The sequence below is a fragment of the Triturus cristatus genome, chromosome 10 (genome assembly GCF_964204655.1).
Source record: "Triturus cristatus chromosome 10, aTriCri1.1, whole genome shotgun sequence".
NCBI lineage: Eukaryota > Metazoa > Chordata > Amphibia > Caudata > Salamandridae > Triturus > Triturus cristatus.
Genome location: NC_140593.1, coordinates 955,732,787 through 955,759,562, shown reverse-complemented (window position 1 = coordinate 955,759,562; position 26,776 = coordinate 955,732,787).

The following is a 26,776-nucleotide window of genomic DNA, read 5'->3' as shown; positions in this document are numbered from 1 at the left end:
CCGTTTTGTTTGTTTTTTCTTTTTTGAGGCCGTGGTGAGAATAAGCAAGGATGGATTTTAGTAAACTTATTCTTCCTTGTATTGTTTCCTAGCGAGTACTATCATAGAAGTGGCGTGTTTATTACTTCCTGAATTACGGTCCTGAAAAGAATTCATAAGGTGTTTTTGACCTTGCAGATGTTCCTTGCCTGAGAATTCACTTTGAATGTTGTCACGTTGGTGACCATTGACACTTTCTGTACCTTAGAAATAAGACTGGACCGGGATTCCAGTTCGACGATACGTTCTTTGATGTCAGGAGCGGCCGCTTTTGTGTAATACTCTCGGCCCCTAGACGTTATTTGTAAGTGAGTGCTGTCTATGGCTATTTTTATTTTCATTTGCCTATGGTCACAGTTGGTTTACCACATGAGAATTTTCAACAGCATGAGCCATAAGTGGATAACTGGACACACAGCATACATAATAAGGTGATCACACGTTTTGGTGATGGATTATGCGAAGGTTCTAAAATACCTGAGTATTACTTTGTGGGTTTACGGACACGTGCAGATGTTTTTAGCTGATGTTTCACTTTCTTTAGATTTTCACTGACACTAGATGCACACCTCGGTGTAAGTTATGCAGCACAGTATCCTTGGGGCAACAACATCACGGCTAAACACTTATAAGGTCCCAAAGGCGAGACCTATTGGCTTTGCCAATGCTTGATTTAAGTGTTGAGCTGCCACAGTGAACTTTCTTTTCAGCGGCGCTACGTGACTAAGTAATGAGCATGCTGTACAAGGTTCTACAGAAAAAGACGCACAACAGTCCTTTGTTTTACTAAGGTGGGGAGGGCATATCTTTACCAAGTGCATTAAGGAATGGCCATTTACATCATGTATTATGTCATTTTATAAATATTATAGGTGTTTGTGTGTCATGGAAGGCAGCTCTCAACAGCACACCACATCATTAAAATGCACTGTACACCACTCCACAACACAAAATACTATTCCACGTAATTTCACTCCAAAACACACAATCCAAAACATTTTGATACATTCAAACCACATAATTACTATCCATAATCCCACAACACTCCATGCCACATAATACCAGTACACAATTGCACTCCACACCACACAATTGCACTCCACACAATTACACAACTAATTAATCCAATCCAACCCACATAATTCCACACACCCACAACAAACCACCTACAAACACTATAACACATAAGAAAAAATTACAAATCATTTTCATTTACAAGGCCAATAGCTCCAACTTCAACAAATGCGAGGCCTATTGCATTTACAATGGTTGTTATAAGTTAGGTTGCGACAAGTAACTGCTGCAGTGTGTTTGTCAATGGGGAAAAGTGACCAAATGTGCAAATGAGGCCTTTCATATTTTTATGTTTTGCAGTTTAACATTGTAGGGATTAGATCGAAACGTACCACAGAACTTTACATGATCACCAGTTGTATTACAGACGGACATATTCATTTTTAGGCTCAGGGAGATTGAGTGATCACAGCATCATATGCTGTTTGAGCCTCCTGCCATACTCGAACCTGGTTCCCCAGCTTCAAAGTCGGCCACCCCAGCCGTTAAGCCACAGCCTTTGTCTTTGAAACCTTGCAGATGGGCTGAAGTAAGGGACACAACGAATTTGTTCCAAAAAATAAAGCTTCCCCCCACTTCTCAAAGGTTTTTGACAGCCTGAAAAGTACAATAGCCCCAGCAGATATGACTGCAGAAAGAATCTCGTGTCCTGAGGCTGCAGCAGGCCAGGCAACAGAGCAGGACGGGGAGGGGGCGCTATTGCCTTTTTAGCCCAATGGACGTAGGTGCGTCAATCAAGTAGCCACCAATGAGAGTGTGAATGCTTGCAAACAGATTATACACCCGCCTTTCCTCTCCCTTGGTAGCGTCGAATCATCTGGTGTAGGTAGTCTACCAGTAGAGGAAGGTATGGCCCCGCCTGCAACCAGTCAGAGTTGAGAAGAAAGCCCATGTTCACGCTCGGTGTGCGTCAGAAAATGGATATTCCAGCGTTTTATTAACTCAGTGATGGCGTGAAAGAAAAAGTATCCTCTGGTATCTGGCTGGACTGCTGAGTAAGTTAAAGTGGATTTGGCTTGGCTCACTTTGGTGGTGCATTCCGAGGCTCCCCCAGGATTCCATGCCTGGAACTCACTCAGGAGTCCCCACGTCCAGCGCCTCGGCTGGGTCATTTTGGGTGTGGGCCATATATTCCCCCAGCCACTGGTCGGCCTCTTGACCATGTAGTCTGTGTCGCCTCGAGGATGCTGGAGGTAACGTCTGTGTTTGAAGTGAGTGCAGGGCCCATTGGGGGCGTTTGCTCCTACCGGTGTCCCCTTCTGGGGAGGGCTGCCTCTGCTCCCACCACGTTGGCATACTGGCAGTGCTAGTAGACAAAAGGGCAGTTCTGTGGTGGAAGCCGCGTAGCTTAGGACGTGTCCCATCCTCCTTCTTTGTGCTGCCTGCTACTTCGCAGCCTTGATTGATTTTCCTAGCTGGGGCTACCGCGTTGGGTCTTGGATCTCTGCTCCGCCTCCGCGTTGTCTCCGAGGCCCATGCAGTCGGTCCCCGGGAGGCCTGTGGGTGGGAGGGACTGAGGTCAGATGCAGACAAGTGTTGGTTTTAAAGCATTGTGGAATGGGTTAGGAAGCACAGTTATAAATTCCCGTAGCGTACTGACCCATACCTGACTAGTCCACGCAAAGTGAGCTTTCTTTGATTGTCATACTGGCTCACGCACATAGGGACACAGAGAGCCACTTGCATCCTGGATGGGGGTTTGAGCCCCAGTCTAGGTTCACTCAGCCTTCATCCTTGCGAGGTCGGTTAATGAGTGCCAATTCCTTGGGTATTGACCGCAGTGTCCACGGATAGGCTTAAGAGACCTATGACTGATTTTGGAGCGCTGTGTAAAAATGGGACGGCAACTGGCAGTTATTATGCAATTTATACTCTGACACGTCCAGGACACACACAGCACAGAATCTGCCTGCAGGGGCTTTGACCGATTGAACTGTTTTAATATGGGTTCTGTATCTGGCCCAATAAATAAACCAGAACCTATTTACTATCAACGATTTCCGGTTTGACAGTTTCTCTGGGGGCACAGTTTGTAAAAGAAATAAAATGAAAAGCCTGTATGTTACTGACTGCATCAATGCTGCTCCTCCTGCTCCTGCACCCTTAAATTACCGCAGTTTGTTTCATGAGATTCCGGCATAAATGTTTCCCATTTCCAGCACTGAACCTTTGCACTAAATCCTCCACCTACCACTCTAAATTAGCCAAAATGGTCTGTTCTCTTGGTGAAACGTATCCTATTCCATCATAGCTCAGTAGGCACATTCTCTTGTATTTCGATTAACATTCATATATTCCCAAAGACACGTTACAATATGGGGCATCCTACTCTGTGGGTTGTCCTCAATGCCAGTATTCATTTTAAGGATCACTCCTGTTAGTTCTTATCCACGGCACAAGTCCTATAAAACGGAAGTGGGGGCACTAACCTAGTTAGGCAGTATGCAAGTGGCCTCGTGGCGCGCAGCGTCATGGTGCACGACATCAAGTTGCATTACATCACACATGGCATCATAAGAATTGACTTCATAGAAAGCGGCATCACAAGCCATGACTTTACAGGAAGTGGCATCACAAGAAGTGACATCAGATCTAAAGCCCTCACATATATGTTTAGCGGGTCTATAGTGTACGTTTGAGCGCATTGCATGGATAATAGCACAGTGAGCTATGGAAGATGATATGTGACTTCTACACCTTGCAATCCCCCAGTTTTATGTAACACATCCTGTACATTCACTTACAAACATATAATTTATTGTACATGTAAAGCGCTCCGACTCCCTGCATTGGGGTGAGTAGGGCTAAACAAAGAATAGTGGTACTTAAATTATTTCAACACCTTCTCAGGTGTAGTAAGAGCTATATAAATGCAATTTGCTTTGTGTAAATACTGCGAAAGACAAACACATCTGACATTTTTACAGTGCATGCATATCTCCTAAACAGGGACTGAACAAAGTGAATAGCTGCCTCTCAAGTATGTGTGAAGTGCTAACCAGGTGTGAGCCTTGGTTTCTGCTCAGCTTCATTTGCATCAGGTGTGAGGCTCGTGACTGCTCCCAGCTAAGAGACTGGAACAAAAGGACGCCTGATGACCCCTTAAATTCGGCCTTTGTTATGGGCCCAGCAGGAGTCTTAAGAAAGTACCGTCCCTGCCTGCACGTTGTTGCTTGTTGCAGATGGAAAGCAGACAACGTGCAGGCGCTGCTGAAAGTGTCCCGGTGTCACACCGGGACAAGTTTAGCACATTAATCAGTGGGATCCAAAATTCTTGGCAGGGTGTACGGCGTTCACCCTGGGAAAATAGTGGGTGGACGCCGTCCACCCAAGTGTAGCCCCAACTCGTGCCCTGTTCTTATCCCATTCCAATGGGGCAACACTCTTTGTACCAGCTGTTTCTGGAGCAGATTGCTTTACAGGATAGTCGTTTTTGAATGATTTTCAGGGTGTTGCAAAACCACTGTACCAACAAGGCCTCCCGACCCAGGGATAAGTGTAAAGCATGCTTTACAACCTTGCCCTCGTAGCCGATGGGAGAGAGTCATTGACATGCTAGGCGTGCCAGTGTCCTTAGCACTGCTCAATAAAGGGTGGCAGTAATGAAATCAACGGATGCAATTGGCGCCTACTGAACCATTATGCAAACATCAACTCACACCAGAAGTTAAGCACATACTAGTCCCCGTACACAGTAAAATGGCAAAGCAGAGTCAAGCGGTAGCCTAAAGAATTGTTGCGCCACCAAAATTGTTGGAACGTGTGAGGCTTTTTCTTTAGAAAAAGAAAGATAAATTGCATCGTAAAACTCTCCCTTTTAAACGACTAAACAATTGCTGGAATCATAGTGGGAAGCATCAACGCACTTTCCTGGAGCACCAGGATACATTAGGCATGGTCATACGTGTTGTAGGCAGGCATGTGGAGATTATGTGATGTACCCGAACCACCTGATGTGGAGCCGATGCAGAGATTTCGTTTTGAAATCCTTATAGTTCTTAACTTGGGGGGGAGGATGTAGCCTTACGGCTAGAGCTGCCGGGTTTGAAGCTGGGGAACTGGGTTCGAACCTCGGCTTCTGCTCAGTCAGCATTCTGTGATTCCGGGCAAATCACTTAATCTCCCCGCGCCTACCAAATAATGAATGTGTCCTTGTGTAACGTAACTGGTGTTTGTGTAAAGTGCTTCAATACCTTCGGGTTGAGTTCGCGCTATATAAATCTGCAATACAAAGTGTTTCGCACTGCAAAGGCACAGAGCCTTGTATGCCTATTATATGATAATAATACGCATGGCTCAAAGTTGGCTGTAACAGTCTTGCAGAAGAATTGAAAGCACATTTCCCTGCTAAGTTGTTTAACAAGCATTGGCAATCCCAACAGGTCTGTCTTTAATGTACCGCGCCCTGTACTTATACAGGCACACCACTCATCCTGCACTCTCAATGAACACTGAGAACTTGCATTCGGGCATATTACTCACCCTGCACTCACAAAGCACACCACTTACAAAGATACCCCACCTACCCTACATTCACTCAGTCATATTACTTACCCTACATTCAAGCACTTTGCTTACCCTGCATAGATGCATTCTTAAACACTGCATTCAGGCACATTATTCACTGTGTGCACACACAGATACACCATTCATTCTACTCTCATACAGACCAACTCATCTTACACTCATACATGCTCATCACTCATTCTACACCCCACAAGCCATCCCTTCACCCTGAACGCATACAACTCACCCAGCACTCGCATTGGTCACACTGCACTCATACAAGCAAACTGCTCATTGTATACTCCCAGAGATAGACCTGAATCCTACATTCACAATACACACCATTCAACCTGCACTCGGGGTCACAGCTGTGACCTCTAGCTTGCTCCCTGCTATTCCTGGCACTTCCTTTACGACCCCTGGCCTCAGAGGGACAAAACGTTTGCCTCCTCTGAGGCCAGGTGTTCGTACACGAAGTGCCAGGAGTAGCAGGGAGCAAGCTAAAGGTCACAGCTGCAACCCATGACTATCCCCAAATGATGTCCATGTCGACAATCCCTTCTCTATGCACTTGTACTGACTCACATCCTCTGGCATGCACTAAACACACCACTAAACATGCACTCACTGTAAACTCACCCGGTTCGAGTCTGTGTTGCCCAAGATCCCTTGATTCTGGGTAAGTCACTTAATTTCCCCGTTTCTTATAAACAATGAATGTTAACTGGTGCTCATATAAAGAACTCCTATACATTTAGGTCTAGTTCGCTCTGTATAATAACTGCAGAAAAATGCACAAAGAGGTAAAAACAAAGCCGTAACATGAGGAAAGACAAATAGATACCAATTTATTGGCTGGCTGGTTTTTACAAAGTGAACCAGTATACTCTGATAAAATACGGCTTCCCCCTTGTGTGATCCTAGGCACATTTTGTTTTTATTTTACTCAATCTTTATTTTGCTTCTTCATTATTGCTCATGCAAACACTTTCAAATATGTGAGTTCAGACTACCAGTTGTAAAGAAATTTGTTCTCTTTGATTTAATAGACTATATTTCTCTGTAATAATCTTACCCACTTAGATGGGTTAAAAGACAACTTCTTGCCTCAGTTCACTAATGGTTGATGTTTGAAAAATATCACTTGTCATACGTACTTCTCGGTGCATTGCTATAATGTGACTATTATGTCAAAGGTTCCACATGTTAAAGAAGCACACATTTTTGAATGTTGACGAGGCTTTATTACATTTTAGATGATGTTTGTTGTATTACTTACATAGCAAACATTTCCAAGCCTCGGCTCCGGCACAGGCTCTAAGGTCCTAGCCAGACTCTTGGCTCGGTTCTGCTCACCCTTTTAATCTGTTGGCTTGCCCATTGTACTTTTATATGATTTGTTTTCACAAAGCGTTTTTAGTAACCCCTGAAGCACTCCTGACAGCCACAGAGAAAAACTGAAATGATTAAGAATAATGTTGTGGAGAAATCACATAAGTGTGTAAAAGAGGAGGAGTGCAGCTTTCAAATTGCATATAGAGAAGAAGAAGTTGGCCCATTTAATTTACATTTCATTTAGTATCTTCCACCTAGACGCAGACAGCATGTCTGAGATGCAGATTATTTTATGAGCGTTATATTCAGCAGGGCTCTTTTTTTTTGTCTCTGCATTTCTTGACCTCCCTAAATAAATTAGCTTGAACAGAACACTGTTTTCTTGGAAAATCTGGGGCTTTTATTGTTAACACCTTCAAACACAAGCATGGCAATATAGTTTTACCAAAACAGCTTGTTTATTTGCCATGCTTTTGTTATATTAATTGCAGTTTCAAAAACAGTTAATCTAAGAACTGTGGTGGGTGAGTCGCACCTTAAACAATCAAAGGCAGGAGGGAGGAGGAAACGTATCTGTGCCGTCATTAGCAGCTCATTGAGAGTTCTTCTGTCAGCAGGAGATCCATTTGTTTTGCACGCTCCTTAAGGCTCCCTGCATGGTGGAAAATCACCTGTGCACGGCCGCCCAAGCGCACAGCTTAGATGGAACATAGGTCCTAACCCCCTCTCCACCACCAGTAACGTAAATATGCACTTGTGCTATGCCCTAAAACAACTGCCTGGCACCTTCTGCCACCATGAGCAGCGTTTTTGAATCCCTGTTGGCGACAGTTACACTGGTCCTGCGTTAGGACCAATGTTTGGAGTAGTTCACATTAACATGCATTGTCAAATCAAATTGATGTTATGCATTACACCGACTGGAACCAATTGTCAACTTTCACTGTGGTTGTGGGTGGAATGAGTAAAAGACAGTCTTCATGTTTATTTGGCACTGTTGGTTACTAGCCTCTGTCCTGGCGGAGTCTGCCAGGCGACCTGCACACGCCCACACCACGGAATAAACATCTACTGGCAAGCACAATTACTTAAACATATAACGGGCGAGGGCAGGCGGGCTTTGCACAGATAATCTGCACCCTGAAAAAACCTGAGACGGGTCGCTGAGAACGCGCACACCAGCCTCCCAGAAAAAGACCTAAGGGATCGGCAAGGCCTCTTGTCCACATCTGCAGGGTTGGATTGGGATTAAAAATTGGCCTGGGCACGCTAAAAAAAAGAGGCCCAGATTTGCATATTGCCTTTCCTCAAAATACTTCTACGATGAAGTTTTATAAAAAGAAGGGAGGGGGAGGGCTCTGACAGAGGCATGTTTTCTCAACTTTACTTAGATTTAAAAACATGGACAGATTACTTCACACTGGTGAACCACACCGGAATACAAGTGAGACCACTTCTGCTCAGGCCCCCTGCCCCCGCTCCATATGCATACATTAATGGGCCTGTCAGTGAAAGAAAGGGGCTGACATCTCCACCCTGCTGGTAAAAGGGAGGTTACAAAGGCCCATCTGACTCCAGAAAGGCCACTCAGGCACCCACTGGGCTGCTGGTGGCATCCGATCAACACAGACACTACCCAAATCGGCCCCAAGGCTGCCCAAAAAACAGCCCAGAGCTGGAAGTCAGATTTCGGCCCCTCGGCCATTGCCAGATTGCCCACCTTACTAATCCAACCCTGCACGTCTGCCCCACCAAACTGCAGCCCCTGGCTGGAAAGCTACAATCCTGCCTAGCTGAGCCCACTATCCTTCATAAAGAAGAAACACAGGAAACATGTGAAAATACACACACATCCATTACAGCACATGAAGCATCATTATAGGTCTCCTTATACACCGGTCGCAATTTGTAGAGCACATCACTTTTATAATGACATGAATATTGTGGTGATGATTAGAATTTGGTTTTCTGTAATGCTTCGAGTGTGACTTGGAGGTGTGAAACTATGTGTTTAGACAATGCAAAACTAATGAGAAGCCTATGCAGTTCACACCTAGACCTTATCTCTGCGTTTAAAGATGGGGAACTACCCACTCCACAAGTCTGCTGCTTCAACAAGAGGCTGAATAGTGCTCCAAAAATGTCTGTAATTTCTTTAATATCTGCTTTCATACTTAGGCGATCAGAGTGCCCTGATGGGAGCAGTCTGTATGTCTAATTATTCAAACCCAGGTACTGTAACTGGGCTGATTCCAGGACCTGAAGCTCAGAGGCCGGTCTTCCACACAGGGTGCTGTGGACCCCCTTCTAAGTCAAGGGTTCAAGTCCCAGCAGTGTAGGCAAGGGCACCTTTCATTGTCCACCTGATTGCAGCAAGATCACACCCAGATTCCATGCAGCAGGCTTGAGATGCAATACCACACTGTCTGTTTAGAACTACAGCTGGATGTTCTTTTAGGGGGAATCTTAGCAGTGGTTTATCACATTGACCCAGAATGCACAAGCCCCTTGGGACATGGTAGAGCGCACACCTGAACTCTAGTTCTGCTCTTTCCAGGATCCCGTAAAGGTGCCATATGGATTCATGATTTATATATGGAGGTTTCTTTAGGCAACTGCCACACACATTTATGCTTCAATTGGCTAAAATCCAAAATCGGAAGGGGCTGAAGCCTGTGTCCCCCAAAACTGGTTAAAACAATGAGTATGTTTGTGAATGCTCAAGAGGTATTTTTGTTGAGGATACTCTGTGTTCTTATAACTCCAGCCTACTTTCAAAAGGAGCCCAATACTTTCAATGGTGCAAAGTACTTTCACATTACACCTCCTACTTGCCTTGCAGGGTTAATTACAGATAGTTACCTAGTGCGTAATTGCTGATGTCTCGTCCTCCTATGTAATCGTCCCCCAGTGCAATTGGTCAAGTGGTGCCCTAGCATGATAAAACTATAGGACGATGTCATCTGACATGAGGGCCAATCAATTGACTAGCAAGCAATACGATACATTTATCATGGTACTGAAATGGGGAGCAGGGTAGACAGGACGCCCAGGTGAAGACCAAGATGTTGGGATAAAAGAAACTAGGGCAATATTTGAGACGTATACACTTGTTTGAAGGTGTGGTTGATCATAATAATCTTGCATTCTCTATAGGGTTAGCTGATAGGGATGTGTTAAAATGAAGATGTTAGAATCTGTTATTCATAGTTTATATCATTCCCACTAATTGTAGTATAAACCTTCCTCCCTCAACTTATCAGATCACTTAATTGCTATTGGTGTACCATAACCTAAGAGATTTGCGGTGAGAAGGGTATGCTGTCACTCGGCTGGCCATGAGATCTTTTTATCTACGTCCTAATATAGGTGCTAGAGTTGTCTCGAGCGTCGTAGCAAATAAGACATAGGATTGAGAGTATGCTAGGTGGAAAATAAAATTGAGATTTGATTTTTTAATGAGCTGTGGATTTTTCACAATATTACAGACTCCATAGTACTAATTATTAATGCTTTATAAAAATCAGTTTTTTGTTGTGTTGAATTATTTTGGAAATATTAAATTTCTAATTGTTTGGGATACTCGGTGTTCTTGTAACTTCATCACACTTTCAAAAGGAGACCAATGTATTCAATGGTGCAAAGCACTTTCCCGTTATGTCACTTGGCCCATAGGGACATTGTTGTTTTTCACCAACTTAGTATGAGCACGTTGTAGCTCGCTTGCTCCTTGCGCGCGTCACTACACGTATTTATTTGAACAATAATTTCAATGACTGCTTTCACATGAGAACTCATCACTATGTTCACTCTCTGCATGTTCCTGGGATTTTGACTGAACATTATGTGCAAGGTCAAACAACAATGCCCCTTGTTATTTTGTTCTGGCCAGACCTTAACCCTTAGACAAAACATAGTGATGCAGCTGTTGTTTGGACAACATACTTTGGTTTTTAGTGAGATACACGAATAGACGGCACACACTTGGAGAGGGTCCTTTCCAGGGAGAAGAGCGAGACAGCACCTATGATGTAGATCTACCATCTAAAGGCTAAGGTATGGGGTCGGCTGACAAAACCCAGAGATCTTCTAATATATATTAATACTTTTTCTTAGTAAGGGGAGGAAGGTTGGCAACAATAGTCTTTTCTCCATTGTCTTTCTATGATGACATCTTCCTTCATGATATATGGACTAGCTGCTATGCTGACTGTATTAGTACTATGCATTTTCCTGCTTGTTGTGGCATGTATACTGCATGTTAGTTAAAATAAATATTTTAAACTGTTTTGTGTTTGTCAGATCTTCTTGTTGAAAAGTACAAGAGTTTGAGCAAAGGATTGTGTCTTGTTACAGTGAATCCTAATAGATCTGTGAGTGTTGTGGGGTTTCTAATCATTTGTTTCTCTGTGAGTTAGTAGGAAAGCAAGTGAGAGTCTATAGTTAGTCGGTCTTGGGCTCGTGGGTATTAAGGTGGTAGGAAGACGCAGTCCCTCTACGCCAAGGTCCCATATTCCCACGCATAGTTCTGTATTTATGCAGAATCCCTGCAACAATTACACCTCCTATTTGCCTTGCAGTCATATTTACAGATAGGTTCATAGTACGGAATTGCTGATGTCTTGTCCGCCTGTGTAATCATCCCCCAGGGTGATTGGTCAAGTGGTTCCCTGACATGGTAAAGCTACAGGATGATGTCATCTGACATGATGGCCAATCAGTTGCCTAACAAGCAATAAGATACAAAAACTACGGCATTATTTGAGACATATACATTTGTTTGAAGGTGTGGTTGATCATAATATTATTGAGTTCTCTATAGGTTAACTGATAGGGATGTGCTAAAATGAAGATGTTAGAATCTGTTATTCCTAGTTTATATAATTCTCACTAACTGTAGTATAATTTGAATTCTAGGTGGAAGTACCACCAATCTACCCAAACCTATGTTTTCACATAGAAGGAGCCGCAACATGAAGGACATGTTGGTCCATACATGACCACATATTCCCCATGATTATCCACCAAATCAGGGTTTCATAGCGACCATCAGTGTCCATCATCCATGTGGCTATTGCAGTGTATGCCACATGACACAGACCAGTGAAAAGATTACCTTCAATGTCAAAACAACTTGGGAACAGCACAGATTTACCAATTGTGACTGAAAGAGCTTGATATATGTGATCACCTGCCCATGTGACCAGCATTATGTGGGTATGACATCGAGGAAAATCAAAACATGCATATGCGAACACAAGAGCAATCTAAGATGCCAGCGGGTAACGACCAAGATGACCTCTCACTATTTAGAACGCAAATACACACAGAAGGATTTGAGATGGACAGTATTTGAACAAATCAGCAATGAATCCCATCTGTTTGAGAAAGAAAGAGCAGAGATGGGTTTTACAGACTGAATTCACACGAAAAGGGGCTGAACGAAAATATACCATGGGGCCAACTCACGTAAACATAACCCTCTAATTAAGCGTTCCTTTTTAATCCTGGTCTCTCACATATGTCTCGATTAGCAGCCACACTTAAGTGCGATTTCCTTTCCCTGCATATGATCTCTATCGCTTATACTGGTACATCTATTGATGCCCATTTATTTCAGGTTTCACCTCTTGAGCATAATGCCATGTCGCCAAACACCTCTATATGTGTGCAAAAAAACAACCTGTACCATGTAATTGGCAGTTTTTAACTTCTCAACTCCCTTCCCCTTCAGACATATCAGTATGACCAAATGGGGAGCGGGGACCCCCTCACTCCCAGTTTATGCCCGCACTAAATGCGCAGGAAGCACTGTCACCATAGTGACGGAATCCAAACTTATTCTACATCAATAAAACTTCGTTGCTCCAAGTTTCAGCATGCACAACAGGCAGCGATGTTGCCACGGTGATGGAAACCCTAACCGGAAGTGAGGACAGAAACCGCTGTCTAGTTGCTCACTCCTATTTGGGCACTTTGGCATATGCAGCTAAATAGGAAACTACCACATGGCTCTAGCTCCACTTGGGGACTCTAACTGAAGAAATGCCCCCAACGTTGCAGCTGGTCGCAACTGCGGTGCAGCTGGAAGCCAGAGGAAGATCGGGCACCTCTGTGCCTGGGAGCCCCACTCGGGGGACTCTAGGAAAAAAATGCCTCCAACGTTTGTGCCCCATGGGCTCTAAAAACAAATATGCCACAGTTGGAGCGGCCCGCTGTCGGGTGCGGGACCGCTCAGACAACAAGAAGAGAAGCCCCTACTCACCGGGCTTCTCCGGCGCTGACTGCTCCGGCAGGCTTGCTCCTCCGGCCGATTTGGCACATCGTGGGGCTCTCCTCACCAGACGGGAGCCCCGCCGTGCCCCTGGGTCTGCCTTGCTTCACCCGGGTCCCAGGAGGGGGCCCGGGACTTTGATACCGAGCCGGCGAGGCTCCGAGCTCCCCATGGCTTTCTCTTCCTGGACATGCCTACTCTCAGGCTTCTGCTGCCTGGGTTCCGGTGGCGCCAGCCAGGGATTGGCTCTGCTGACGGTCCTGCCCCGGTTCAGGCAACAGACGCCCGACTTCCGGTGCTGCGCTCCACGGCACCCGGGTTGCGGCAGTGATTTTCTTTTGGTGGCTCCTATGTGCGGGGGGGGGCTCCCGCCAAAGAAAGCAATAATCAGCATGCAGGCAACACGGGTGGGCACCCGCTCAAAACCGGCAGAAACGCAGGGTGGGCACCCGCCGTTTAAATATGCCAAAAAGCGGCAAAGATGCGGGGTGGGCTCCCGCCTTCTCTCAGCAGTATGAGGTAATCCCTACGGCTGAGATTCCCTCTGTAGGTACGACAGCAGCGCTGCAAATCACTTGTCAAGTCCCTACAGGGGCTTTCCTGCCCCAGTAAAATACAGGAGGAGGGAAAAGCTTCCTCAGCCTGGCGCTCTTCAAAAATGAAAAATAAAGCGCTCGCTGGCGCTGCAGTCCAAAGTCCAGGGAAAGCCGTTCAGGAGGAAGGGGGGGGCAAGGGCCGGGTTCAGGCAGGCCAGCTCACAGGGCCCTCCAGCAGGGAGGCAGTCCCTAGTGGCGGTTCCTCCTGGAGCCCAGCAGCAGCAGCGACCCCCCCCCCTCCCAAGTCAAAGGAACAGCACAACAGAGCACAATTTCATGGGGTCACAGCCCCTTCTTTTACACACCCTTTTCCTTTATGTCGCAGCACAGGGCTTGGGAAACCAGATACAACTGGTTTGGGGGAGCTTTGGAGCACTTTGTTTTGCTCAGCTCCTCTCTCCTTTGTCAGGTGGGGGCTCAGGGATCAGACGCACCACAGGGGGCGGAGCCGGCATTGTGGAGGGAAGGCACAGTCCTGTTCAGGACCCAGGTGCAACTCCTCCCTCCCATCTGCATGCAGATCTCTCTATTCACCACTGGGCAGACTCCCCCTGTCTCCTGGAGCCACCCACACCCCTCCGCTCCTGTCACTCATAAGCCAGACATGCACTCCACATCAGGCAGGCAGACACATAGCACACACCAATGCCAACTTCTAAAAGTGGCATTTCTAAAATAACCACCAGAAATCAGCGCACAGCATTGCGCAGCATTTATTATTACCATTTCACACATACCAGACTTGACCACGCTGCGCTTCTCATAACAGGAATTACCACTGACACACTCATTCCCAATGCATTCCTATGGGAGGGCAGGCCAATCTGACTAAATGTAACACAGCGCGCATGCACTTTAAATTTGGCCACAGTGCTAAAGTGTGCAGAGACCTAAAATTACTACCACTACATCAGAGCTTAAGGCAAAAAGATCAGGGGTGAACCTGCCAAAAAGGGCCAAGTCCAACACATAGCGTAAACCTTCCTACCTCAACTTATCAGATCACTTAATTGTTATTGGTGTACCATAACCTAAAAGATTTGCATTGAGAAGGGTATGCTGTCAATTGGCTGCCCATGAGATCTTTTTATCTACGGTCTAATGTAGGTGCTAGAGTTGTCTCGAGAGTGGTAGCAAATAAGACATAGGATTGAGAGTATGCTAGGTGGAAAATAAAATTGAGTTTAGAATTTTTAATGATCTGTGGATTTTCACAATATTACAGACTCCATAGTATTAATTATAAATCCTTTATAAAGATAATTTTTTTGTTGTGTTATATTACTTTGGAAATATTCAAGTTCTAAAAATTGACTAACAGTGGACTTTTCCATCTGCAGAATATATAGAATGACCAGCAGAGGCAGTGTGCAGAAGCAAGTTTCCATGCGATGCTGTGACCAAAAAAAAAAAAAACCTTGTTCTTCAGCCTTTCATCTGCAGAATATATTGAGTGACCAGCAGAGGCAGTTTGCAGAAGAGAATTTCCCTGCGTTGCTGAGACCAAAAAAAAAAAGAACCTCGTTCCTCAGCCTTTCATCTGCAGAATATATTGAGTGACCAGCAGAGGCAGTTTGCAGAAGAGAATTTCCCTGCGTTGCTGAGACCAAAAAAAAAAAGAACCTCGTTCCTCAGCCTTTCATCTGCAGAATATATTGAGTGACCAGCAGAGGCAGTTTGCAGAAGAGAATTTCCCTGCGTTGCTGAGACCAAAAAAAAAAATAATAACCTCGTTCCTCAGCCTTTCATCTGTAGAATATATTGAGTGACCAGCAGAGGCAGTTTGCAGAAGAGAATATCCGTGCATTACTGAGACCAAAAAAAAAGAAATTTGTTCATCAGCTTTTCATCTCCAGAATATTTTGAATGACCAGTAGAGGCAGTGTGCAGCAAGCAAGTTTCTGTGCATTACTGAGACCAAAAAAAAAAAACCTTGTTCCTCAGCCTTTCATCTGCAGAATATAGTGAATGATCAGTAGAGGCAGTGTGCAGAAGCAAGTTTCCATGTGTTGCTGAGACCAAAAAAAAAAGAACCTAGTTCCTCAGCAGAATATATTGAATGACCAGTAGAGGCAGTGTGCAGAAGCAAGTTTTCATGCGTTGCTGAGACCAAAAACATTTTAAAAAAAAAACTCATTCCTCAGCCTTTCATCTGCAGAATATATTGAGTGATCAGCAGAGGCAGTGTGCAGAAGAGAATTTCCCAGCGTTGCTGAGACGAAAAAAAAAAAACCTTGTTCCTCAGCCTTTCATCCTCATTTGCAGAATATGTTGAGTGACCAGCAGCGGCAGAGTGCATAAGAGAATTTCCCTGCGTTGCTGAGACCAAAAAAAAAAAGAACCTCGTTCCTCCGCCTTTCATCTGCAGAATATATTGAAAGACCAGCGGAGGCAGTGTGCAGAAAAAAAAAAAGAACCTTGTTCCTCTGCCTTTCATCTGCAGAATATATTGTGACCAGCAGAGGCAGTGTGCAGAAGAGAATTTTCCTTCGTTGCTGAGACCAAAAACAAAACAAAAAAAACCTTGTTCCTCAGCCTTTCATCTGCAGAATATATTGAATGACTGGCAGAGGCTGTTTGCAGAAGAGAATTTCCCTGCAATGTTGAGACCAAAAAAAAAAAGAACCTCGTTCCTCAGCCTTTCATCTGCAGAATATATTGAATGACCAGTAGAGGCAGTGTGCAGAAGCAAGTGCCATGCGTTGCTGAGACCAAAAAAACAAAAACCTTGTGCCTCTGCCTTTTATCTGCAAAATATATTGTGACCAGAAGAGGCAGTGTGCAGAAGAGAATTTCCCTGTGTTGCTGAGTCCCCAAAAAAAAAGAACCTCGTTCCTCAGCCTTTCATCTGCAGAATATATTGAGTGACCAGCAGAGGCAGTGTGCAGAAGAGAATTTTCCTTCGTTGCTGAGACCAAAAACAAAACAAAAAAAACCTTGTTCCTCAGCCTTTCATCTGCAGAATATATTGGGACCAGCAGAGGCAGTGTGCAGAAGAGAATTTCCCTGCGTTGCTGAGACCAAAAAAAAAAAAAACCTCGTTCCTCAGCCTTTCATCTGCAGAATATATTGAAAGACCAGCAGGCAGTGTTGCAGAAGAGAATGACTCTGCGTTCCTGAGACAAAATAAAAAAAAACTCCATCAGCATTCTTTACTCCGTTTTCAATTTATATGGTAAGTCAAACTCTGATTTACTCAGTTTGCTTGTCATTAAAAGAAGTTAATAGCATCTGACGGTGTTCAGTACTTTTTAGTAGGGTCTTCAGTATAAATTGAATTTGTGAAGACTGTAGCAATGTGTATGATGCTATGAGTGTCTTGATAGTTTATCAAACACTTTGAATGTCTACAAGGCTGAGAAAACTTTCTTTTGAGACTTTTGCTAGCAGTATTTCCTCAGGGGAAATTACTTTCTTTGAGGCTGGAATGAGTTTTCTTAAGTTAGAGCGATTGACTTAGTTTCACATGTAGGGAAGCTCATTTAACGTGGTTCCCTGCACTTTGCAGGTTACTCTGGTACTAGAGATGTATTTCTGTTTAGGATACTCTGTGTTCTTGTAACTCCAGCCAACTTTCAAAAGGAGTCCAATACTTTCAGTGGTGCAAAGGACGTTGCCATTACACCTCCTACTACTTGCCTTGCAGTGTTAATTTTAGATAGATATATTGCGCGTAATTGCTGATGTCTCATCCTCCTGTGTAATCTTACCCCTGGTCGCTTTGTCAAGTGGTGCCCTAACATAATAAAGCTACAGGAGGATGTCATCTGACATGAGGAACAATCAATTGCCTAGCATGCAAAGGAATATATTTATCATGGTATTGAAATGGGTAGCAGGGCAGACAGGATGCCCAACTGAAGACTCCGATTTTGAGATTAAAGAAACTAGGGCATTATTTGAGGCTCCTACATTTGTTTGAAGGTGTGATCGATCCTAATATTCTTGAGTTCTCTATAGGTTAGCTGATAGGGATGTACAAAAACGAAGATGTTAGAATCTGTTATTCATAGTTTTTATTATTCCCACTAACCGTAGCATAAAACTTCCTACCTCAACTTATCAGATCACTTAATTGCTATTGGTGTACCATAAACTAAAGGATTTGCAGTGAGAAGGGTATGCTGTCACTCGGCTGGCCATGTGATCTTTTTCTCTACGTCCTAATATAGGTGCTAGAGTTGTCTCGAGATGTGTAGCAAATAAGACATAGGATTGAGAGTATGCTAGGTGGAAAATAAAATTGAGCTTAGAATTCTTAATGATCTGTGGATTTCCACAATATTACAGACTCCATAGTATTAATTATCAATGCTTTATAAAGATCAGTTTTTTGTTGTGTTACATTACTTTGGAAATATTCAAGTTCTAAAAATTGTGGACTTTTCCATCTGCAGAATATATAGAATGACCAGCAGAGGCAGTGTGCAGAAGAAGTTTCCATGCGTTGCTGAGACCAAAAAAAAAAAAAAAAACTCGTTCCTCAGCCTTTCATCTGCAGAATATATTGAATGACTAGAAGAGGCACTTTGCAGAAGAGAATTTCCCTCCGTTGCTGAGACCCAAAAAAAAATAACCTCGTTCCTCAGCCTTTCATCTGCAGAATATATTGAGTGACCAGCAGAGGCAGTGTGCAGAAGAGAATTTTCCTTCGTTGCTGAGACCAAAAACAAAACAAAAAAAACCTTGTTCCTCAGCCTTTCATCTGCAGAATATATTGTGACCAGCAGAGGCAGTTTGCAGAAGAGCATTTCCCTGCGTTGCTGAGACCAAAAAAAAAGAACCTCGTTCCTCAGCCTTTCATCTGCAGAATATATTGAATGACCAGCAGAGGCAGTGTGCAGAAGCAAGTTTCCATTCGTTGCTGAGACCAAACAAAAAAAGAACCTCGTTCCTCAGCCTTTCATCTGCAGAATATATTGTGACCAGCAGAGGCAGTTTGCAGAAGAGAATTTCCCTGCGTTGCTGAGACCAAAAAAAAAGAAACTTGTTCATCAGCCTTTCATCTGCAGAATATATTAAATGACTAGCAGAGGCAGTTTGCAGAAGAGAATTTCCCTGCGTTGCTGAGACCAAAAAAAAACAAGAACCTCGTTCCTCAGCCTTTCATCTGCAGAATATATTGTGACCAGCAGAGGCAGTTTGCAGAAGCAAGTTTCCATTCGTTGCTGAGACCAAACAAAAAAAGAACCTCGTTCCTCAGCCTTTCATCTGCAGAATATATTGTGACCAGCAGAGGCAGTTTGCAGAAGAGAATTTCCCTGCGTTGCTGAGACCAAAAAAAAACAAGAACCTCGTTCCTCAGCCTTTCATCTGCAGAATATATTGAGTGACCAGCAGAGGCAGTTTGCAGAAGCAAGTTTCCATTCGTTGCTGAGACCAAAAAAAAAGAACCTTGTTCCTCTGCCTTTAATCTGCAGAATATATTGAATGACCAGTAGAGGCAGTGTGCAGAAGCAAGTTTCCATGCGTTGCTGAGACCAAAAAAAAATAAAACCTTGTTCCTAAGCCTTTCATCTGCGGAATATATTGTGACCAGCAGAGGCAGTGTGTAGAAGAGAATTTCCCTGTGTTGCTGAGACCAAAAAAAAAGAAACTTGTTCATCAGCCTTTCATCTGCAGAATATATTGAATGACTGGCAGAGGCAGTTTGCAGAAGAGAATTTCCCTGCGTTGCTGAGACCAAAAAAAAAAAGAAACTTGTTCATCAGCCTTTCATCTGCAGAATATATTGAATGACCAGTAGAGGCAGTGTGCAGAAGCAAGTTTCCATGCGTTGCTGAGACTAAAAAAAAAAAAACCTTGTTCCTCATCCTTTCATCTGCAGAATATATTGTGACCAGCAGAGGCAGTGTGCAGAAGAGAATGATCCTGCGTTGCTGAGACCAAAAAAAAAAAAAAGAACCTCGTTCCTCAGCCTTTCATCTGCAGAATATATTGAGTGACCAGCAGAGGCAGTGTGCAGAAGACAATTTTCCTTCGTTGCTGAGACCAAAAACAAAACAAAAAAAACCTTGTTCCTCCGCCTTTCATCTGCAGAATATATTGGGACCAGCAGAGGCAGTTTGCAGAAGAGAATTTCCCTGCGTTGCTGAGACCAAAAAAAAAAAAGAAACTTGTTCATCAGCCTTTCATCTGCAGAATATATTGAATGACTGGCAGAGGCAGTTTGCAGAAGAGAATTTCCCTGCTTTGCTGAGACCAAAAAAAAAAGAAACTCGTTCCTCAGCCTTTCATCTGCAGAATATATTGAGTGACCAGCAGAGGCAGTTTGCAGAAGAGAATTTCCCGGCGTTGCTGAGACCAAAAAAAAAAGAACCTCGTTCCTCAGCCTTTCATCTGCAGAATATTTTGAATGACCAGCGGTGGCAGTGTGCAGAAGCAAGTTTCCATGCGTTGCTGAGACCAAAAAACAAAAAAAGAACCTTGTTCCTCTGCCTTTCATCTGCAGAATATATTGAATGACCAGTAGAGGCAGTGTGAAGAAGAGAATTTTCCTGCGTTGCTGAGCCCAAAAACAAAAAAAACCCTTGTTCCTCAGCCTTTCATCTGCAGAATATATTGTGACCAGCAGAGGCAGTGTGCAGAAGAGAATTTCCCTGCATTGCTGAGACCAACAAAAAAGAAACTTGTTCATCAGCCTTTCATCTGCAGAATATATTGAATGAGCAGCAGAGGCAGTTTGCAGAAGAGAATTTCCCTGTGTTGCTGAGACCCAAAAAAAAAAACTGAACCTCGTTCCTCAGGCTTTCATCTGCAGAATATATTGAGTGACCAGCAGAGGCAGTGTGCAGAAGAAGTTTCCATGCGTTGCTGAGACCAAAAAAAAAAATAACCTTGTTCCTCTGTCTTTCAACTGCAGAATATATTGAATGACCAGTAGAGGCAGTGTGCAGAAGCAAGTTTCCATGCGTTGCTGAGACCAAAAAAAAAAAAAACCTTGTTCCTCAGCCTTTCATCTGCAGAATATATTGTGACCAGCAGCGGCAGTGTGCAGAAGAGAATGATCCTGCGTTGCTGAGACCAAAAAAAAAAAAAAAGAACCTCGTTCCTCAGCCTTTCATCTGCAGAATATATTGAGTGACCAGCAGAGGCAGTTTGCAGAAGAGAATTTGCCTGCGTTGCTGAGACCAAGAAAAAAAAAAAACCTTGTTCCTCAGCCTTTCATCTGCAGAATATATTGTGACCAGCAGAGGCAGTGTGCAGAACAGAATTTCCCTGCGTTGCTGAGACCAAAAAAAAAAGAACCTTGTTCCTCTGCCTTTAATCTGCAGAATATATTGAATGACCAGTAGAGGCAGTGTGAAGAAGAGAATTTTAGTGCGTTGCTGAGCCCAAAAACAAAAAAAAAACCTTGTTCCTCAGCCTTTCATCTGCAGAATATATTGTGACCAGCAGAGGCAGTGTGCAGAAGAGAATTTCCCTGCGTTGCTGAGACCAACAAAAAAGAAACTTGTTCATCAGCCTTTCATCTGCAGAATATATTGAATGAGCAGCAGAGTCAGTTTGCAGAAGAGAATTTCCCTGTGTTGCTGAGACCCAAAAAAACCAGAACCTCGTTCCTCAGCCTTTCATCTGCAGAATATATTGAGTGACCAGCAGAGGCAGTGTGAAGAAGAGAATTTTCCTGCGTTGCTGAGCCCAAAAACAAAAAAAGAACCTCGTTCCTCAGCCTTTCATCTGCAGAACATATTGAATGACCGGCAGAGGCAGTGTGCAGAAGAGAATTATCCTGCGTTGCTGAGACCAAAAAAAAAAAAAAAGAACCTCGTTCCTCAGCCTTTCATCTGCAGAATATATTGAGTGACCAGCAGAGGCAGTGTGCAGAAGAGAATTTTCCTTCGTTGCTGAGACCAAAAACAAAACAAAAAAAACCTTGTTCCTCAGCCTTTCATCTGCAGAATATATTGAGTGACCAGCAGAGGCAGTTTGCAGAAGAGAATTTCCCTGCGTTGCTGAGACCAAGAAAAAAAAGGAACCTTGTTCCTCAGCCTTTCATCTGCAGAATATGTTGAATGACCAGCGGAGGCAGTGTGGAGAAGCAAGTTTCCATTCGTTGCTGAGACCAAAAAAAAAAAAACCTTGTTCCTCTGCCTTTAATCTGCAGAATATATTGAATGACCAGTAGAGGCAGTGTGAAGAACAGAATTTCCCTGCGTTGCTGAGACCAACAAAAAAGAAACTTGTTCATCAGCCTTTCATCTGCAGAATATATTGAATGAGCAGCAGAGGCAGTTTGCAGAAGAGAATTTCCTTGTGTTGCTGAGACCAAAAAGAAAAATAGAACCTCGTTCCTCAGCCTTTCATCTGCAGAATATATTGAGTGACCAGCAGAGGCAGTTTGCAGAAGAGAATTTGCCTGCGTTGCTGAGACCAAGAAAATAAAGGAACCTTGTTCCTCAGCCTTTCATCTGCAGAATATGTTGAATGACTAGCGGAGGCAGTGTGCAGAAGCAAGTTTCCATGCGTTGCTGAGACCAAAACCTTGTTCCTCAGCCTTTCATCTGCGGAATATATTGTGACCAGCAGAGGCAGTGTGCAGAAGAGAATTTCCCTGCGTTGCTGAGACCAAAAAAAAAGAAACTTGTTCATCAGCCTTTCATCTGCAGAATATATTGAATGACTGGCAGAGGCAGTTTGCAGAAGAGAATTTCCCTGCATTGCTGAGACCAAAAAAAAAAGAACCTCGTTCCTCAGCCTTTCATCTGCAGAATATATTGAATGACCAGCGGAGGCAGTGTGCAGAAGAGAATTTCCGTGCGTTGCTGAGACCAAAAAAAAAGAACCTCGTTCCTCAGCCTTTCATCTGCAGAATATATTGAGTGACCAGCAGAGGCAGTTTGCAGAAGAGAATTTCCCTGCGTTGCTGAGACCAAAAAAAAAAGAACCTCGTTCCTCAGCCTTTCATCTGCAGAATATATTGAATGACCAGCAGGCAGTGTTGCAGAAGCGAATGACTCTGCGTTCCTGAGACAAAATAAAAAAAAACTCCATCAGCATTCTTTACTCCGTTTTCAATTTATATGGTAAGTCAAACTCTGATTTACTCAGTTTGCTTGTCATTAAAAGAAGTTTATCGCATCTGACGGTTTTCAGTACCTTTTAGTAGGGTCTTCAGTATAAATTGAATTTGTGAAGACTGTAGCAATGTGTATGACGCTATGAGTGTCATGATAGTTTATCAAACACTTTGAATGTCTACAAGGCTGAGAAAACTTTCTTTTGAGACTTGTGCTAGCAGTATTTCCTCAGGGGAAATTACTTTATTTGAGGCTGGAATGAGTTTTCTTAAGTTAGAGCGATTGACTTAGTGTCACATGTAGGGAAGCTCATTTAACGTGGTTCCCTGCACTTTGCATGTTACTCTGGTACTAGAGATGTATTTCTGTTTAGGATACCTTGTGTTCTTGTAACTCCAGCCAACTTTCAAAAGGAGCCCAATGCTTTCAGTGGTGCAAAGGACGTTGCCATTACACCTCCTACTACTTGCCTTGCAGTGTTTATTTTAGATGGATATATTGCGCGTAATTGCTGAGGTCTCATTCTCCTTCGTAATCGTCCCCTGGTCGCTTTGTCAAGTGGTGCCCTAACACGATAAAGCTACAGGAGGATGTCATCTGACATGAGGGACAATCAATTGCCTAGCATATAATGGAATATATTTATCATGGTGTTGAAATGGGTAGCAGGCCAGACAGGATGCCCAACTGAAGATTAACATTCTGAGATGAAAGAAACTAGGGCATTATTTGAGGCTCCTACATTTGTTTGAAGGTGTGATCGATCCTAATATTCTTGAGATCTCTATAGGTTAGCTGATAGGGATGTGCAAAAACGAAGATGTTAGAATCTGTTATTCATAGTTTTTATTATTCCCACTAACCGTAGCATAAACCTTCCTACCTCAACTTATCAGATAACTTATTTGCTAGTGGTGTACCATAACCTAAAAGATTTTCAGTGAGAAGGGTATGCTGTCACTCGACTGGCCATGAGATCTTTTTATCTACGTCCTAATATAGGTGCTAGAGTTGTCTCGAGAGGGGTAGCAAATAAGACATAGGATTGAGAGTATGCTAGGTGGAAAATAAAATTGAGTTTAGAATTCTTAATGATCTGTGGATTTTCACAATATTACAGACTCCATAGTATTAATTATCAATGCTTTATAAAGATCTGTTTTTTGTTGTTACATTACTTTGGAAATATTCAAGTTCTAAAAATTGACTAACAGTGGACTTTTCCATCTGCAGAATATATAGAATGACCAGCAGAGGCAGTGTGCAGAAGCAAGATTCCATGTGTTGCTGAGACCAAAAAAAAAACCAAAAGAACCTCGTTCCTCAGCCTTTCATCTGCAGAATATATTGAGTGACCAGCAGAGGCAGTGTGCAGAAGAGAATTTTCCTTCGTTGCTGAGACCAAAAACAAAACAAAAAAAACCTTGTTACTCAGCCTTTCATCTGCACACTATATTGTGACCAGCAGAGGCAGTGGGCAGAAGAGAATTTCCCTGCGTTGCTGAGACCAAAAAACCTCGTTCCTCAGCCTTTCATCTGCAGAATATATTGAGTGACCAGCAGAGGCAGTTTGCAGACGAGAATTTCCCTGCATTGCTGAGACCAAAAAAAAAAAAAAGAACCTCGTTCCTCAGCCTTTCATCTGCAGAATATATTGAGGCAGTTTGCAGAAGAGAATTTACCTGCGTTGCTGAGACCCAAAAAAAAAACCTCGTTCCTCAGCCTTTCATCTGCAGAATATATTGAGTGACCAGCAGAGGCAGTGTGCAGAAGAGAATTTCCGTGCATTACTGAGACCAAAAAAAAAAAAAAAACTTGTTCATCAGCCTTTCATCTGCAGAATATATGAATGACCAGCAGGCAGTGTTGCAGAAGAGAATGACTGCGTTCCTGAGACGAAATTAAAAAAAAACTCCATCAGCATTCTTTACTCCGTTTTCAATTTATATGGTAAGTCAAACTATGATTTACTCAGTTTGCTTGTCATTAAAATAAGTTCATCGCATCTGACGGTTTTCAGTACCTTTTAGTAGGGTCTTCAGTATAAATTGAATTTGTGTAGACTGTAGCAATGTGTATGATGCTATGAGTGTCATGATAGTTTATCAAACACTTTGAATGTCTGCAAGGCTGAGAAAACTTTCTTTTGAGACTTGTGCTAGCAGTATTTCCTCAGGGGAAATTACTTTCTTTGAGGCTGGAATGAGTTTTCATAAGTTAGAGCGATTGACTTAGTTTCACATGTAGGGAAGTTCATTTAACGTGGTTCCCTGCACTTTGCATGTTACTCTGGTACAAGAGATGTATTTCTGTTTAGGATACCTTGTGTTCTTGTAACTACAGCCAACTTTCAAAAGGAGCCCAATGCTTTCAGTGGTGCAAAGGACGTTGCCATTACACCTCCTACTACTTGCCTTGCAGTGTTTATTTTAGATAGATATATTGAGCGTAATTGCTGAGGTCTCATCCTCCTTCGTAATCGTCCCCCTGGTCGCTTTGTCAAGTGGTGCCCTAACACGATAAAGCTACAGGAGGATGTCATCTGACATGAGGGACAATCAATTGCCTAGCATACAATGGAATATATTTATCATGGTATTGAAATGGGTAGCAGGCCAGACAGGATGCCCAACTGAAGATTAACATTCTGAGCTGAAAGAAACTAGGGCATTATTTGAGGCTCCTACATTTGTTTGAAGGTGTGATCGATCCTAATATTCTTGAGTTCTCTATAGGTTAGCTGATAGGGATGTGCAAAAACGAAGATGTTAGAATCTGTTATTCATAGTTTTTATTATTCCCACTAACCGTAGCATAAACCTTCCTACCTCAACTTATCAGATAACTTATTTGCTAGTGGTGTACCATAACCTAAAAGATTTTCAGTGAGAAGGGTATGCTGTCACTCGACTGGCCATGAGATCTTTTTATCTACGTCCTAATATAGGTGCTAGAGTTGTCTCGAGAGGGGTAGCAAATAAGACATAGGATTGAGAGTATGCTAGGTGGAAAATAAAATTGAGTTTAGAATTCTTAATGATCTGTGGATTTTCACAATATTACAGACTCCATAGTATTAATTATCAATGCTTTATAAAGATCTGTTTTTTGTTGTTACATTACTTTGGAAATATTCACGTTCTAAAAATTGACTAACAGTGGACTTTTCCATCTGCAGAATATATAGAATGACCAGCAGAGGCAGTGTGCAGAAGCAAGTTTCCATGTGCTGCTGAGACCAAAAAAAAAAAAAAAAGAACCTCGTTCCTCAGCCTTTCATCTGCAGAATATATTGAGTGACCAGCAGAGGCAGTGTGCAGAAGAGAATTTCCCTGCATTGTTGAGACCAAAAAAAAAAAAAGAACCTCGTTCCTCAGCCTTTCATCTGCAGAATATATTGAGGCAGTTTGCAGAAGAGAATTTCCCTGCGTTGCTGAGACCCCAAAAAAAAAACCTCGTTCCTCAGCCTTTCATCTGCAGAATATATTGAGTGACCAGCAGAGGCAGTGTGCAGAAGAGAATTTCCGTGCACTACTGAGACCAAAAAAAACAAAAAAACTTGTTCATCAGCCTTTCATCTGCAGAATATATTGAATGACCAGCAGGCAGTGTTGCAGAAGAGAATGACTCTGCGTTCCTGAGACCAAAAAAAAAAAAACCTCGTTCCTCAGCCTTTCATCTGCAGAATATATTGAGTGACCAGCAGAGGCAGTGTGCAGAAGAGAATTTTCCTTCGTTGCTGAGACCAAAAACAAAACAAAAAAAACCTCGTTCCTCAGCCTTTCATCTGCAGAATATATTGAGTGACCAGCAGAGGCAGTTTGCAGACGAGAATTTCCCTGCATTGCTGAGACCAAAAAAAAAAAAAAAGAACCTCGTTCCTCAGCCTTTCATCTGCAGAATATATTGAGGCAGTTTGCAGAAGAGAATTT